The sequence below is a fragment of the Brachyhypopomus gauderio genome, chromosome 7 (genome assembly GCF_052324685.1).
Source record: "Brachyhypopomus gauderio isolate BG-103 chromosome 7, BGAUD_0.2, whole genome shotgun sequence".
In the NCBI taxonomy this organism is placed as follows: domain Eukaryota; kingdom Metazoa; phylum Chordata; class Actinopteri; order Gymnotiformes; family Hypopomidae; genus Brachyhypopomus; species Brachyhypopomus gauderio.
In genome coordinates, this window is record NC_135217.1 from 20,458,721 (window position 1) to 20,473,124 (window position 14,404).

General features: G+C 40.7%; 1 pseudogene; it reads right to left on the reverse strand.

Annotated features, from left to right (window-relative positions):
* Positions 1–8,872: 8,872 nt before the first annotated feature.
* Positions 8,873–13,030, reverse strand: LOC143519757 (free fatty acid receptor 2-like; annotated as a pseudogene).
* Between the last annotated feature and the right edge of the window lie 1,374 nt (positions 13,031–14,404).

The following is a 14,404-nucleotide window of genomic DNA, read 5'->3' on the forward strand; positions in this document are numbered from 1 at the left end:
CCATCAAAAGTGTTGATGGTTGCCCACCTTTGCATGCCAAACACCTCTGTCCTTTGTTTGTATTTCCTTTAAAGTCATACAGACGACTGTCAACTACCCAACCCAATGTTGATTGCCCACTTTGACTAGCCCAGGGCCCAGTGGACCCTGGACCCTGTATGTAATATAAATGTGAAGGGGGGGGTACGGGGGGGTGGTCATTGAAAATATTTTCTGACTAATGTTGCTCACGGAAAATGAGCCAAGGATCAATGAATCTCAGTTTGAAAAAAAAAAAATTGTAGAATTTTTTTAAGCTGATTTTTTCAAAATGGGTCCCACAGACCCTTGGACCATATAAGGGTTAAATTGCTTTTATCGTCATTCCTATAGAAGTAACGTCTGTATTTAATCCTGTTGATTTAATCTGGGCACAGTTTGGCTCCAAACAATGTTTCACAAGAAATTAAACAGTTGTAAGGTTTTTAAGGTTGTCTAATTGGGACAATAATACAATTAACCCCTAGGATAAGTTCAATTTATTTTAATCCATAAACACATTAGAGGTCTCATAAGGATGTTCATAGTGATCAGTCACACACATACAAATTACCGAATAAACATTTTTAAATGAATTTCCTTGTACAAAAATACTGATTCTTCATTTGTGTCTGCATTTAACACCTGTAAGTGTATGGTAACCTATCGGCCCATTGTACCAAATGGTATTCTATCTTACACTACCATTTCGGTCTACAAGATCTTTGCATACTCAGAAATCAATGCAACTTGGGAAAAGGGGCAATTCTACAAGAGGAGGCCTATTCCTAGAAGAAAGAGGTATGGTGATTTCTCTTATTTAGAAGACATCTGTAATGGCCCAAGGCCTGGGCCAGCTGCTAAGCCGCCTACAGCCACCAGAGGGAGGCATAGTGTTGCTCCGACATAATCAGGGGCAATCGGTCACAGCTGAGCTCCTGACTGCTTAAGATCCGCTCACTTGCTCCCTAGTGCTCAGCCATTGTTCAGACTCTTGGTGACAGACAAGGCTGGTGTTTAGGGTAGTGTCCTCAAGGGGAGCCTCCTGGACACCTCCTACAAACATCGCATTTCGCCTGGTCACCTCTTCCTCAAGCTCTCACCAGGGTTTGTCCTAGCCCTCTGGAGGTCTTTCTCCATCTTTCTCTCTGACAGTGGCTCACCCAGGTCCTTCTAGTTCCCTGTATGTCTTCATGTGCATCTCTCACTGCAACGTTAGTTTTTGCCGTGCATGCATAGCTCTTCCTCATGACTGCCGGATTGCAGTAGGGTATCAAACAGAATGGTAATTTGGTTGCTGTCTTGACATTGACAAGACAGTAATCAAAAAACAGTTCAGACTGAGTTACTCAGACTTCTAGGAGGGTAAAACCTACACTGCTCTCACTGCATTGTTCCAATTAGGGTGGCTTTTAGTTCAAACAGAGCAGGGTAGACAGCTGTCCTAACTGGTAACATTCACTGCTACTGAATAACTGAGTCTGTGCTAATTTGTGCCCTCCATCAGAAGTTTGCCTGCAGCTAGCGTTTGTTTAAACATGTCAATTTTTAGTATGTCTGCAGACATAAAGATTTTACATGCGCATGACAAACATTTATACGTGGATATGTAATTATTTAATGGGTGTGGTTGATGTTTTGGTTCCATCATTCTTCCATAATGTCAGTTTCCTGTCTCCTAGTAACTTCCTAGTGTAACTATTTTGTAATAGGATTTGACTACAGATTTTTTTTCTGTAAGAAACATCAACTAACATTATCTGTGAACAAAAATGTGAGGTTTAATGCTTCTACTACTGAACAAACTTTAACACCATGCACTTCAAATGAATTACTTTTAAATTGGTTTTTGCAACCTGCCCACTAGCTCAACACATCTAGCATGAACCGAAAGGGAAACAGATTTGCAGAGGAAGTTAAAACCACAAGTGTTAACAATTACATGGCATAAACTAACTACTAATATTTACATCAGAAACCTTTAGTGTATTTAATGTAGGTTTTAGTGTGTATCTTCAGCTGACAGTAATCTGGTAAATAAACTTACTAGATAAAGTTTAATAATAATTAGTGGCATAAACTAAAAATTTAAAGAACATTATGAATGATATACAAATGAGAAATGAATGATATACAAACACAAAACCTCATCATGTTCCAGACCTACACCATTATATTCCATACCTGCATCATTACATTCCAGACCTGCATCACTACATTCCATACCTGCATCATTACATTCCAGGCCTGCATCATTATATTCCAGGCCTGCATCATTACATTCCAGACCTGCATCATTACATTCCAGGCCTGCATCATTATATTCCAGGCCTGCATCATTACATTCCAGACCTGCATCACTACACGCTAGGCCTGCATCTTTACATTCCAGACCTGCATCACTACATTCTAGGCCTGCATCATTACATTCCAGGCCTGCATAATTACATTCCATACCTGCATCATTACACTCCAGACCTGCATAATTGCATTCTAGGCCTGCATAATTACATTCCATACCTGCATCATTACATTCCAGACCTGCATAATTGCATTCTAGGCCTGCATCATTACATTCCAGACCTGCATCATTACATTCCAGACCTGCATCATTACATTCCAGGCCTGCATAATTACATTCCATACCTGCATCACTACATTCTAGGCCTGCATCATTACATTCCAGGCCTGCATAATTACATTCCATACCTGCATCATTACATTCCAGACCTGCATAATTGCATTCTAGGCCTGCATAATTACATTCCATACCTGCATCATTACATTCCAGACCTGCATAATTGCATTCTAGTCCTGCATCATTACATTCCAGACCTGCATCATTACATTCCAGACCTGCATCATTACATTCCAGGCCTGCATAATTACATTCCATACCTGCATCATTACATTCCAGACCTGCATAATTGCATTCTAGGCCTGCATCATTACATTCCAGACCTGCATCATTACATTCCAGACCTGCATCATTACATTCCAGGCCTGTATCATTATGTTCCAGGGCTGAATTATGTACCTGCAGGAAAAGTATGCATTTTTCCGCGTCTGTTGATTTGTAATTTAACTTTTTTCTATCTTTGCCGTGCTTCTGTGTCTAAGTTGTTGCATTCCATTTGTTGGGAAGGGAAACGTCTTAACTGAATTTTTATAGACATGACAGCTAGTCCCTCCCTTCTCGCATAAACCTTTCCCGTTCTCTTAATAACCATTCCCACACTGTTCTGTGTATGTAATGTAATGTCCATGTAATGTTTTAATGTAAAAATTCATCAAATATATATATATATATATTTTTTTTTTTCCACAGATTGAGTAGCGAAAATCTGCGATATATTTTTTTCCATTAATATTTTTTGAAAATCCGTGATGTACCGAGTCCGCGAAAGGTGAACAAGGGAACATTGTACTCCTGCCACACCGGCACCAGTGGACAGCCATCCGAACCTGGGACACTCTCACCCTGAGTAAGGCGCCTTCATTCATCACGCTGCTTTGATGCCAGTCTTGATGGCTGCTATTATTATTTATATTAGCTATTCTGGCCATTACGAGATCTTATGTCGTTAAAGCGACATAACTACACCACGGTAAAGTTGGTTTCACGTTCGCATATTCGGAATTCTTTCTTCTATAGCTTTAAGACAGTATCAACAAACGTGCCAAAATATGCAGATTCTTATTTGTGGCAACCAAGACAAACATCTCAACTTTGTTTACTTCACGAATAGACGTATTTTATATCGTTGACATGTAATTGTGAACATACTAAAGTCACCGCGACAACGTCAAAGGCACTAGTTTTCATATCTCGTAATAACGACATGCTGAAGAAATGTTTTTACATTCTTGGCAGCAATACGCTTCCGTACACTTCAGTTAATACCTTGATTAACTCTCTGAACCTAAACCAAGTTTTCGACCTTGAGTCGAAGTTATTATAACGTTAAATTGTTTATCTATTAATCAATAATTTGCATTTGTTAAACCAATTACTGTTACAAATATATTTCAACCAGTGGTATTGGGTCACTGCGCAAACTATGAACTTCACCCTCAGTTAATGAGACTGAAATAATCAATTCATCTATTCCAGTTATTAAAAAACATATTTCCACGAAATCTCAGGGTGGTACCTCTTTATTATAATTCATAATTAATAAATATTGCTACATACCCTATTATTAAAGTTATTTAACTCCCTCTCCCTTTCAGCTGTGAGAAAAAAACCTATAAATGAAGCATTAAGACTACTCCTGTTTTCTGGGCTGATTCTCAGTAACTGCATATGGTGAACGTTGAGCTCACTGATGCTAAACCAGAAGTTTAAAGACAAATTTAAAGTTTAGCAGTAACAAGTTTAGCAATGCACCATATCTCAGACTGCCCAGACCAGATTGGACTCTATGCAAATAAACCATTTGACCTGGAAATAAATGTAACTGAAACAAAACACACAAACTTTTATTTTTATTGTAAAAAACTTAAACAGTAAATAGTATCTCATATAAAACCAGTAATATTTTTACTGTTCAATATCAGCTGTGGGCATGTCATTTTGTCTCTTATAAATATTACTTCAATGTTATCAGCTAAACAAAGGACAGGATGAATATTGAACCTGGCCATCCAAATCCTTTTTAAAGTGTACTGTCTTATCTGTGTTGGGGAAGAGAGTGGGGACAGAGATGTGGACCAGTAGACCCTCAGGCAACCACTGTCTCAAAAGGCCACGGCAGGTTTCAGCGGCTTCTGAAGTACACGAGTTAGTGAATTCAGAATATAATAAAGAAAGAAAATTTCATAGATAAAATACCAGCTAATATACATAGTGCTTAAGTAAATGACTAAATTTACTTGGAGAAGCTTTATAACGCAAAAAAAACAAGAACCTTTCAGTGGGATTTGAGAGGGTGAGGGTTAAGAGAGGACTTAATAGAAACTGATCGATTCCATAGTCTTACAGCAGAGAACTGAGGAGGCCTTGAAAATCAAATCAGAAAGTGGCAGTGAAAGACCAGGAGACACATGTAGACTGTAGTATGCCAAGTTGCCATACATGTGTGGTATTATATATGCATTTATCTTAACATAACACATGCAGATGCATGTATATATCATACATCTACACACCTGTAAATGTCTTTAAATACCTTAAGGTATTTGCTAGGCAAATTCTTAGGTACCCCTCCCTTGCACATACAGTCACTGTAAATTTTCCTAGGTCAGCCTTTCCTGGGTCAGAACCTTCCACGCTTCCCAGTCCTCAGTCATGTCCTCAAGATCGTCGGTCCTGCACACAGGCAGAACTCAACATGCCACCGGGACTGCAAAAGCAATGTCATGGCAACGGTGTATTTCTGGTGTAAATGTGTCAGATAACAGCAGCACTGCTGGATCTTTTACAAATGGCTGTTGGCCCTGCTGAGCTCAGAGTGATTCACCATCCACACATCCCCAGCCAGAACATCCACCCAGAGGTTCCGCTAGAGATCCTATTACTCCTCCTCCAGCTCCTCCTCTGTCTTCTGCTTCTCGCTGTGAGGCCACCGTTGGCTGGATGTTTTTGCTTTTTGGATGTACGTTTTGGTTAAATGCACCTGTCAGTTGAATATGCCTGTTACAGAAGAAAGTGACTGTATGTGTAAAGATGGATATTTGTAGTCAAGGGTCAATTATGCATGCAGTGGCGGACTTAGAAATTTGGGGGCTCAAGGCGAATTTTGCTAGGGGGCCCATCAACATTAATATGCGAGAAATAAGTCAGCTAATCAGGGGGCCCATACAGTGGGCTGCCGTGGGAGGGGCCCAAGGCAGTTGCCTAGCCACGCCTCTATGCAAAGACCGCCTCTGTATGCATGGAGACTCCATGCACTTGTGTGCGTGTTAAATAAACTGGATTATAACCTGTATAGGAATAGAGGTCTGGAAGAGAGTCCCACTATTATATTCTAAAGGTAATTGTCATCAGTAGGTGGGATACACTGACCCTCTTCCTGGTGTGTGTGTGTGTGTGTTAAATAAACAGGATTACAGTATATATAATTGTTGTCAGTAGGGGGCGATACACTGGCCCCCTTCCTGGTGCCACTGAACAGTGTGGATTTTAATTGGCAAATCACTCTGAGCTCGGATTCATCTTGACACTAATGTCACTGTTAAATGGTGCAGCAGGAATCACGCTGGTCTGTCTCTCTCTTAGATGATCTTAACCTTATGATGCTTTTGGGAAACTCTTATTTGGGTATTCATTGGCTTATTAAACTTTAAGTGCAAAGAGTCAAAGATAAGATTCCCCAGGTGTGTAAATTTGTGATAATAGGTTATTTATTACTTAAATCTCTGACAGCACACTAGGGGTGCTGCACAATTGGCCTCTTTCAAGAAAATTTTGTTAAGCTTGATAAACTTTATATAAAGTTAAAATTCCTTATATGAGATTAACATTTCAGATTCAGCAAACTCCTAAAATATCCTAAAAATATATTTAGGAAACTGTTTCAGTTACAAGCAGATGAGTTTTAAAAAGCACATGTTCGTGGGAACTGTGAATTAGTGTAACATATGGCCCCGCCCCCACCTATCAGTCATATCTTTGTTTTGTTTTTCCCCTGTGGCAATGTTTTTATTCCCATGTGCTTTTCCTGCCACCCCCATGTAATTTGTAACCCCGCCTCCTAATTATCATTCCCACCTGTTTCTAGATCTTTCCCTTGTAATTCCAGTGTATTTAAGTCCTGCTTTTGGTCTAGTTCATTGCTGGTTATTGTCATATGTAAGTCATGAGTCTTTCTGGTGTTTTTTCTGTGTCACTTCATTAGTAATTTGTGCGTTTTCAAGCCGTGCACGTGCTTTTGCATCGTCATGCCTCAGTCCCATTTACGTCTTGATTATCTGTCTGTTTCTGACTGCCCTGGGGATGTGATCCAGACTCTGTGGGTTTGCCCTTAATAAACCTCACTCTACTCTGTGTTTGTGGGTTTGCCCTTAATAAACTTCACTCTACTCTGTGTTTGTGGGTTTGCCCTTAATAAACCTCACTCTACTCTGTGTTTGAGGGTTTGCCCTTAATAAACCTCACTCTACTCGGTGTTTGTGGGTTTGCCCTTAATAAACCTCACTCTACTCTGTGTTTGTGGGTTTGCCCTTAATAAACCTCACTCTACTCTGTGTTTGTGGGTTTGCCCTTAATAAACCTCACTCTACTCTGTGTTTGTGGGTTTGCCCTTAATAAACCTCACTCTACTCGGTGTTTGAGGGTTTGCCCTTAATAAACCTCACTCTACTCTGTGTTTGTGGGTTTGTCCTTAATAAACCTCACTCTACTCTGTGTTTGTGGGTTGGCCCTTACTAAACCTCACTCTACTCTGTGTTTGTGGGTTGGCCCTTAATAAACCTCACTCTACTCTGTGTTTGAGGGTTTGCCCTTAATAAACCTCACTCTACTCGGTGTTTGTGGGTTTGCCCTTAATAAACCTCACTCTACTCTGTGTTTGAGGGTTTGCCCTTAATAAACCTCACTCTACTCTGTGTTTGAGGGTTTGCCCTTAATAAACCTCGCTCTACTCTGTGTTTGTGGGTTTGCCCTTAATAAACCTCGCTCTACTCTGTGTTTGTGGGTTTGCCCTTAATAAACCTCGCTCTACTCTGTGTTTGAGGGTTTGCCCTTAATAAACCTCACTCTGTGTTTGCGTCTGCCTCCCTTATACCATCAGAGTTACATATACATCATTTATATAATGCCTTTCCCACATTCTGAATACACTGGCATAAAACATGACATTCAATTTAATATACAGGGACAGAAAAACCAACAAATATGGCAAATGATATACAGACCATACAACATATTTAGGATTTAAATTACCAAAAAACCTCTTACATTTGCCTGAAAGTGTCATATAAAAGTCCAATGACAGATTTTGATTTTAGAGATTGAAGTTCTGCTTTCAGAGATCAATAAATAAATAAAATCATTTTGCCAACATTGATATTGTAATAAAGAGCTCTTAAAGCCAAAGATGTGGAAACATCTTGCAGCAGATTTGTTTGATTTAAACTGAAACTGAAACAGGACAGTGTGTGGCTTAGGGGAGGAAAGGTCAGGTCGCACTGTTCCTGCTTATGAGGGTGTGGATCTTCTGGCAACTCTGGGTAAAATGATATTGTCTGCAGCTGTAGCGTTTGACAATATTAAAATAGTCATGGTTTTAGTTGGTCAAACATATACTGTATGTGTCTGCAGACCTTGAGTCTGATTTGGTATTAAAGTTATGGATAAATTTCTCTCTTTGCCAATTTAGGTTAGCATAACCAGAAATAAGTTTTGTTAGAAAGAATCACCTCTCTGTAGCAAGAGTAGTTCAGTTTTTTCATTGTTTGTGTTGTGTTCTTAAATACACAAAAGGTTTTATAGAGTGGAACCTTCACAATATGTTTGCAATGGATTGCTGGGATTCTCTATTGCCCGTGCTTTCTCCCTATTGGCTGATCTAATTAGTCTCGCCCACTCTTACTCTATATCACTACTACATGTTGTTTTGTTCCTTTGTGTGTCTACCCAGGGCTTTTGTAACTCTCTCACCTTGAGGAATATTCATCTATCTCAGTGGTCCCACTGAGAGGTTTCTGCTTATGCATATAACTGTTGAAGCTGTTGTTTGTCTGGGTCAGAACGCAGTGTGTTCCCTTTGGAATGTGTTCAGGACTTTATGGCGTGACACTGATGTATTTTCTCTTTGGTGATAGAGCAGTTCAGCTAGAAGGCCACGAGTCCTCCAGCAGCAGGACAGATTTAGAGTTTTTCGAGTGTTTGTATAAACTAGTTGAATGTCCCTCAAACTGCAGCAAAGAAGACACAAGTGAAGGGGTCCAAGCAGGCGTTTAAGGTGCTGGTGAGTAGTGCGTACACTCTCCAGCTGGGACTGTACCAGCCGATGTAACCCACCACGTGGGACACATTGTAGGGCATGAAGCAGATGATGAAGACCAGGAGGGTAAACAAGGAGAGCCCAATGGCCCTGAAACGCTTCTTGGGGTTAATGTTGGGCAGCCAGAGAGGATGAGGATGATGTAGCAGAAGCAGCAGATTGTGAAAGAACGTATAAACGTACTAGAGTTCCAGTCAGCCAGGCACAAAGGTTTTCATCTACTCACTGCTGAAGTTCTTATAAAAGGTGTTCTGTTTGGATGGCTCAAGGATGATGGTGTTGCCATGGTGATAGTACTGCAAAATGTGGACAGTTTGCCGGTGGGTGTTTGTAACTGATGGGGAAGGCCAATACCAGAAAACACTCCACACCGATGACCGTTAGGATGAAGGTGCTGCTGTAGATGGTGGTGTAGAAGATCCAGAAAGAAGGTAGTGGAAGTAGCTTGATGTACAGTTCGTGTCGGCCGCCTCTTTCATGCGGAAGGTGAGGAGGAAGAGGAAGATAAGGTCTGAGATGGTGAGGCTGAGGAGGAGGACATCGATGGGTGTGGCGTTCTGCTTCACCTTTTGGCCGAAGGTGTAGAGGGCTAACAGGTTAGGGGGGCTGTGATTCAGGTAATTCTTTACAATGCCAGGACCATAAAGGTGTCTGGTCTACTGCATGGTGCCTTCCTAGGACAATGGCTAGCTGTTGAAACACATATGTTGCTAGGACAGTCTGTCTGTTCCAGCTTTAGTACACAGCTGACAAAGATTCAGTACACAGCTGGCACAGATTCAGTACACATCTGACAGATTCAGTACACAGCTGACACAGATTCAGTACACAGCTGGCACGGTTTCAGTACAATTTCCAGTTTCAGTACACATCTGTAGCTGTAATACATAGCATGTATGTAATTGAAGCGAAACCTCCTTTAATCTCATTAAAAGGTGTAGTTGCCACTACACCTTCTAATTAATTAGTTGCTCCTCCCTGTTATAAGGAGAGTCTGATGCATGGTTTAGAGTGTTTTGACTCTTACAAAATAGACACTCCAGCAGACAAGGAGGACAGCACCAGACAGGGAACCTGGAGAGCTGTAGTAAGATCGTCATTGAAATAGTTTCATTTTCTGCTTGCTACACATATAAACCTCTGTTTTGTCCATGCTGGTCTCTGAGTGTGTGCTACTGTGGCCTGCAGAATGGCCTTTTCAGTGTGACACTTATGTAACACAGACGACTGAGACAACTGTTGTGGAACAAATCAACAGTTTTGCTTGATGCTAGTTTAATTCTTTTTGGATATCATTTGGATAATTACTAACACATTAATTCAACACCCATTATTTCCAGCCAGAACTGTGCAAAATCTAAATGCTCACATACTGAATGACAGCCAATTAGCAACGGCCCTCAAGTGGTGCAAATGCACATATTTAAAAGCAAATGCTCTCTTAACTCCATAGATGTTAGCTATCAGATGAGAGTGATCCTATCAGCACTAAAGAAAGTGCTTCCGGTACTTTCCAGAGTAAAGTTTCTTTAAAAAACTCCTAATCCTTCTATTAAACACAAAGACTTCACATCATTATCGGAATTCCATTTGGTACAAAGTTGCCTGTTTTTTGCCTGACTGTTTTTAGGCATTTTAATGACACTGAAGTGCACATTAACACAAACACACGCTAACAGATTCAAGAGAAGGGGATGAACTAAAGTATATTCTCGTGTTGCTGCATTTTTCACACTACAGACCCATGAAAGTCCAGGAATACGAACATATTCCCTTTGACTGAGTTACATGACATGAATTCCAAGTGATGGAAGAGTGTCCATAAGTCTTTTTGATCTTTGTCAGTTTAGACAGGTTTTTTGTATTTTTCAAAAGCCTTAGTGCCAGAATCATGTTAATTAAGAACTTTCACTTTTTCCACTCCAATGTCTTTTTCCCCACCTTCCTTTGTTTATGTTGTTTCTCTGGTATGTATCAAGTAATCCACTTTAGTTTCTATATAATTTCCTGAAGTATTGAAAGGTAATTAAATAATATGTTTGGGTTTTAAGTTCTAAGGATGTTTTTAACTTGTAAGAATAACAGACCTTATGTACCCTAGGAATTATCTGTACGTAGCTCTAGTATAACAGGCAAGAAAGGTCAGACAGGATTAGGCAAACTGTAACATGGGTATTGAGGCGGCCGGAGGTGGAGGTTGTACGTTGTGCTCTCTATTTTCCATAATTGAAATAGAACAAAAACGCAACAAGCCAAAGGCAGAAGTGTTAACAAAAAGAAACAGGCTGAGCAGGTCCTCAGAACACGATCTAACAAGGAGCAGGTCCAGTGATGAGCAGCTCTGTCGGATGAATGTGCAGCACTGGACTGCACGACCTGTGAGCTTAAGAAGGTGAAACACGTAACAAGACACAGGTGTTAGTACTGAGGTGATTGGGACCTAGGGAATGGTTTAGTGCCAGAGGGAGTGTGCTCTGTGTGTGTGTGTGTGTGTGTGTGTGTGTGTGTGTGTGTGTGTGTGTGTGTGTGTGGGTGTGTGTGGGTGCACGCGCCCTCTGGTGGCGGACCGACCTCCTCACTGTGACACAAACAAGCAGTATTTATTTCACTTTTAAGGGTCAACTTGTTTGTTGCCTTTGTCTGTTGCCTCTGGAATCAGGTAGCCTACTGAAAAATAATAGGGCATTTAAATAGGATCCTCGTGAATTGGTGCGTGTGTGGCCAGAGTCATTTTGCCGGCAGTCTGACAAAAGGGAGAGAAAATTGCATGTGGATGCCACAGAGAGCCACCTTAACCCGGATGAATGTCTGTTGCTCCATCCAAAGGACGGGCTCTAGAGCTCCCTTTTAGGTGAGGTTAAACCAGGTCGAGCCAAGCTACCATACCCCACTTATCCAATGGGAGTGTTCTTCAGGTTTGGGAGCACCGCCCACCCGGGCCCTTGGAACAGCTCTCATGGGTTACAGTTGCAGCTATCTATGCCATTCGTTGCTATAGATAATTATATCATCCTAGTATATGTACTGTGCAGATTGAAGATTCTGGGGGCAGCATGGGGTTATGAAGCTCATCTTCCCTTTCATGTCCATCGTCAGGTGCCCTTCTCCTGATGGCCCACCCCTCTGGCCCAGTCCTGGATGGTCCTAGCTGCACTTGTTACATCAGACTGGTATATCATACACTCGTGGGACAGGAACATACCTCAACTTCACCCCATATGCTCCTTCCGGCTTGAAATAAAGTACAGAGGTTCAAGCAACGAAGAGCTACTATTAAAAAGCATCTCCCTTAGCAGTGCTGACACTGCATTAACAAGGAACTTGGAAACTCAGTGAAATCAGGTGACATCAATAAAGTAGAAAATGTAGAAACCTCTCAATTGCAAAAGCCCTTTAAATAGATTAGAGTTTTTTTCTGAAATTTGGACCTGTACCACCACCTGTGCTTGCTGTCCTGTCCTTTATCCAGTCAGCTGAGGAGAGTTGAGTATCATTGGCCAAATGAGACAGCATTTGCTGAGCTTGAATCTCCTGATCATTAGTTAGTCCAGATATCATCCCTCCTTGACTCATAAAGCAGTGTGCAGATCACAGTCCCAGTCTTCACACATACTGTACATTTAGTAAACTATTCTTATCAATGGGTCATTGTACCTACCATGTGGAAGGCTGTCACCATCCGCCCCCTTCCAAAGGTTTCGCATCCCTCTGAGATAAGTGGTTGGAATCCCGTCTTCTTTACCTTTTGCCAACAGTTTTATGAGAATGCAAGAGCCAGTATGTATAATAGCACAACTAACATGTTCATACATTTCTCTCAGTTGGACTCTTGTCAGCCAACACTAGTTCATATTCTCTTGGCTGATATGTCAAATACCTTTGACTGAGCTGACCATGAAAAATGAATGTGTCTCCATTAGATCTCTGTCCTTGCTTGTTTCTTGGTTTCGGTTATGTAATAGGAAGAAAACAGAAAATGGTGGTGAATGGCACAAACAGCAGAACGCCATTACATTGGCCGTTTCTGAAGAAGGCAACGTTTCACCTTACCTGTTCTTATTCATACGTCTGCAAGGTCAGTCCTGTGACAGGATACATCTGACAGGCTGTGCTGATGACATAGTGCTGTCTCGTGCCGTCAGACTTTCCAATATTGGCAGCGACACCTCAGTGGAAAGTGAATCTGAGCAACTTGATTTTGGAGAGCCATTGGTGGACAGGCTGTTACCATTGTTACTAAATTGATCTAATTGTAAATTGAGCTAATTGTTACAAAACATTTAGGCTTTTACCCAGATAAACAATTTTCTCAATGGAGATTCTCATACTGAAGTGGCCATGAAATACAATTCCAAGTGGACCCAAGTTCTTACTGTCTTTACAAGAATTTCCAGATTCCGGATCACAGTTTTGCCAAATCCGGATCACAGGTGTGCCCAATCCGGATCACAGGTGTGCCCAATCCCCAATCTGGATGACTGGATCATCTCGAATGCCTTAAATATTCAAAACTGTACAGTAACAAATAATGTACACTTCAGTACTATCTACCATTGGTTTCCATATGGTTAGGGAAAATCAGTAATTCCTGCTGGTAACACTTTGAATGACATTCAGTTTTTTAGAAAATATTCTATCGGTTTGAATAACCTTCATGTTGAGGTCATTCAAATGCTAATGTCGCAAAGAAATAACAAGTAAAGCAGCCGTTCTTAATCATTTAAAAAGTGGTCTTCTCTTGTACTATTGCAAAGGCTTTCAACAGTTCAAGCACACACAAGGAATGTGCAAGCACACATCCCTTTGATGGCCATCTTGTCTCAGTCTGTAACACCAAATCTCCATAGTGAGTGTAAAGTTTCTGACACAGCAGTTTAAAATTCTGGTGGTGTCTTGTATGTAGTTAACTACTTTGATTAGTCATTTGACATTGTTCAAGGACTGGGACTTGGCAAACAAGGTTTGTTGATGTCAAAAATATGTCTTTATATGTCTTTAACTACTTATTTTAATAAAATTACAGCCCTGTTACTCTTAACTAGTAACATCCATTGAAACTGCTGTGATTTTTGGCAAGTGGTGCCTTTTTCATTTTCACACCTGTTCCATTTTTCACTGGCGTGATGTCAAGTAGGTTCTTCAGAGGGATTGTTGATGCTTGTCATGAGTAATTGTGGTATATTGTTTACATCCAGATTTCTACCTATCATTTTTCTCAAAAGCAGAAATTGATAGTATCTTCTTGAGAACATCTCTGATTACATGAATTGTGTCCTCCTAGCCACAGTTCAATCTGATCAGTCTAAGGCATCATTCAAGCCCGTATTTGTTCTCAACAAACCCTGTCAGTTTTATTAATTGTTAGACGTTTGACAATAGGCTACCAACATTTTCTTTCTTTAAAGACATTTCTTAAAGAAACTGACTTCTTTAATAAG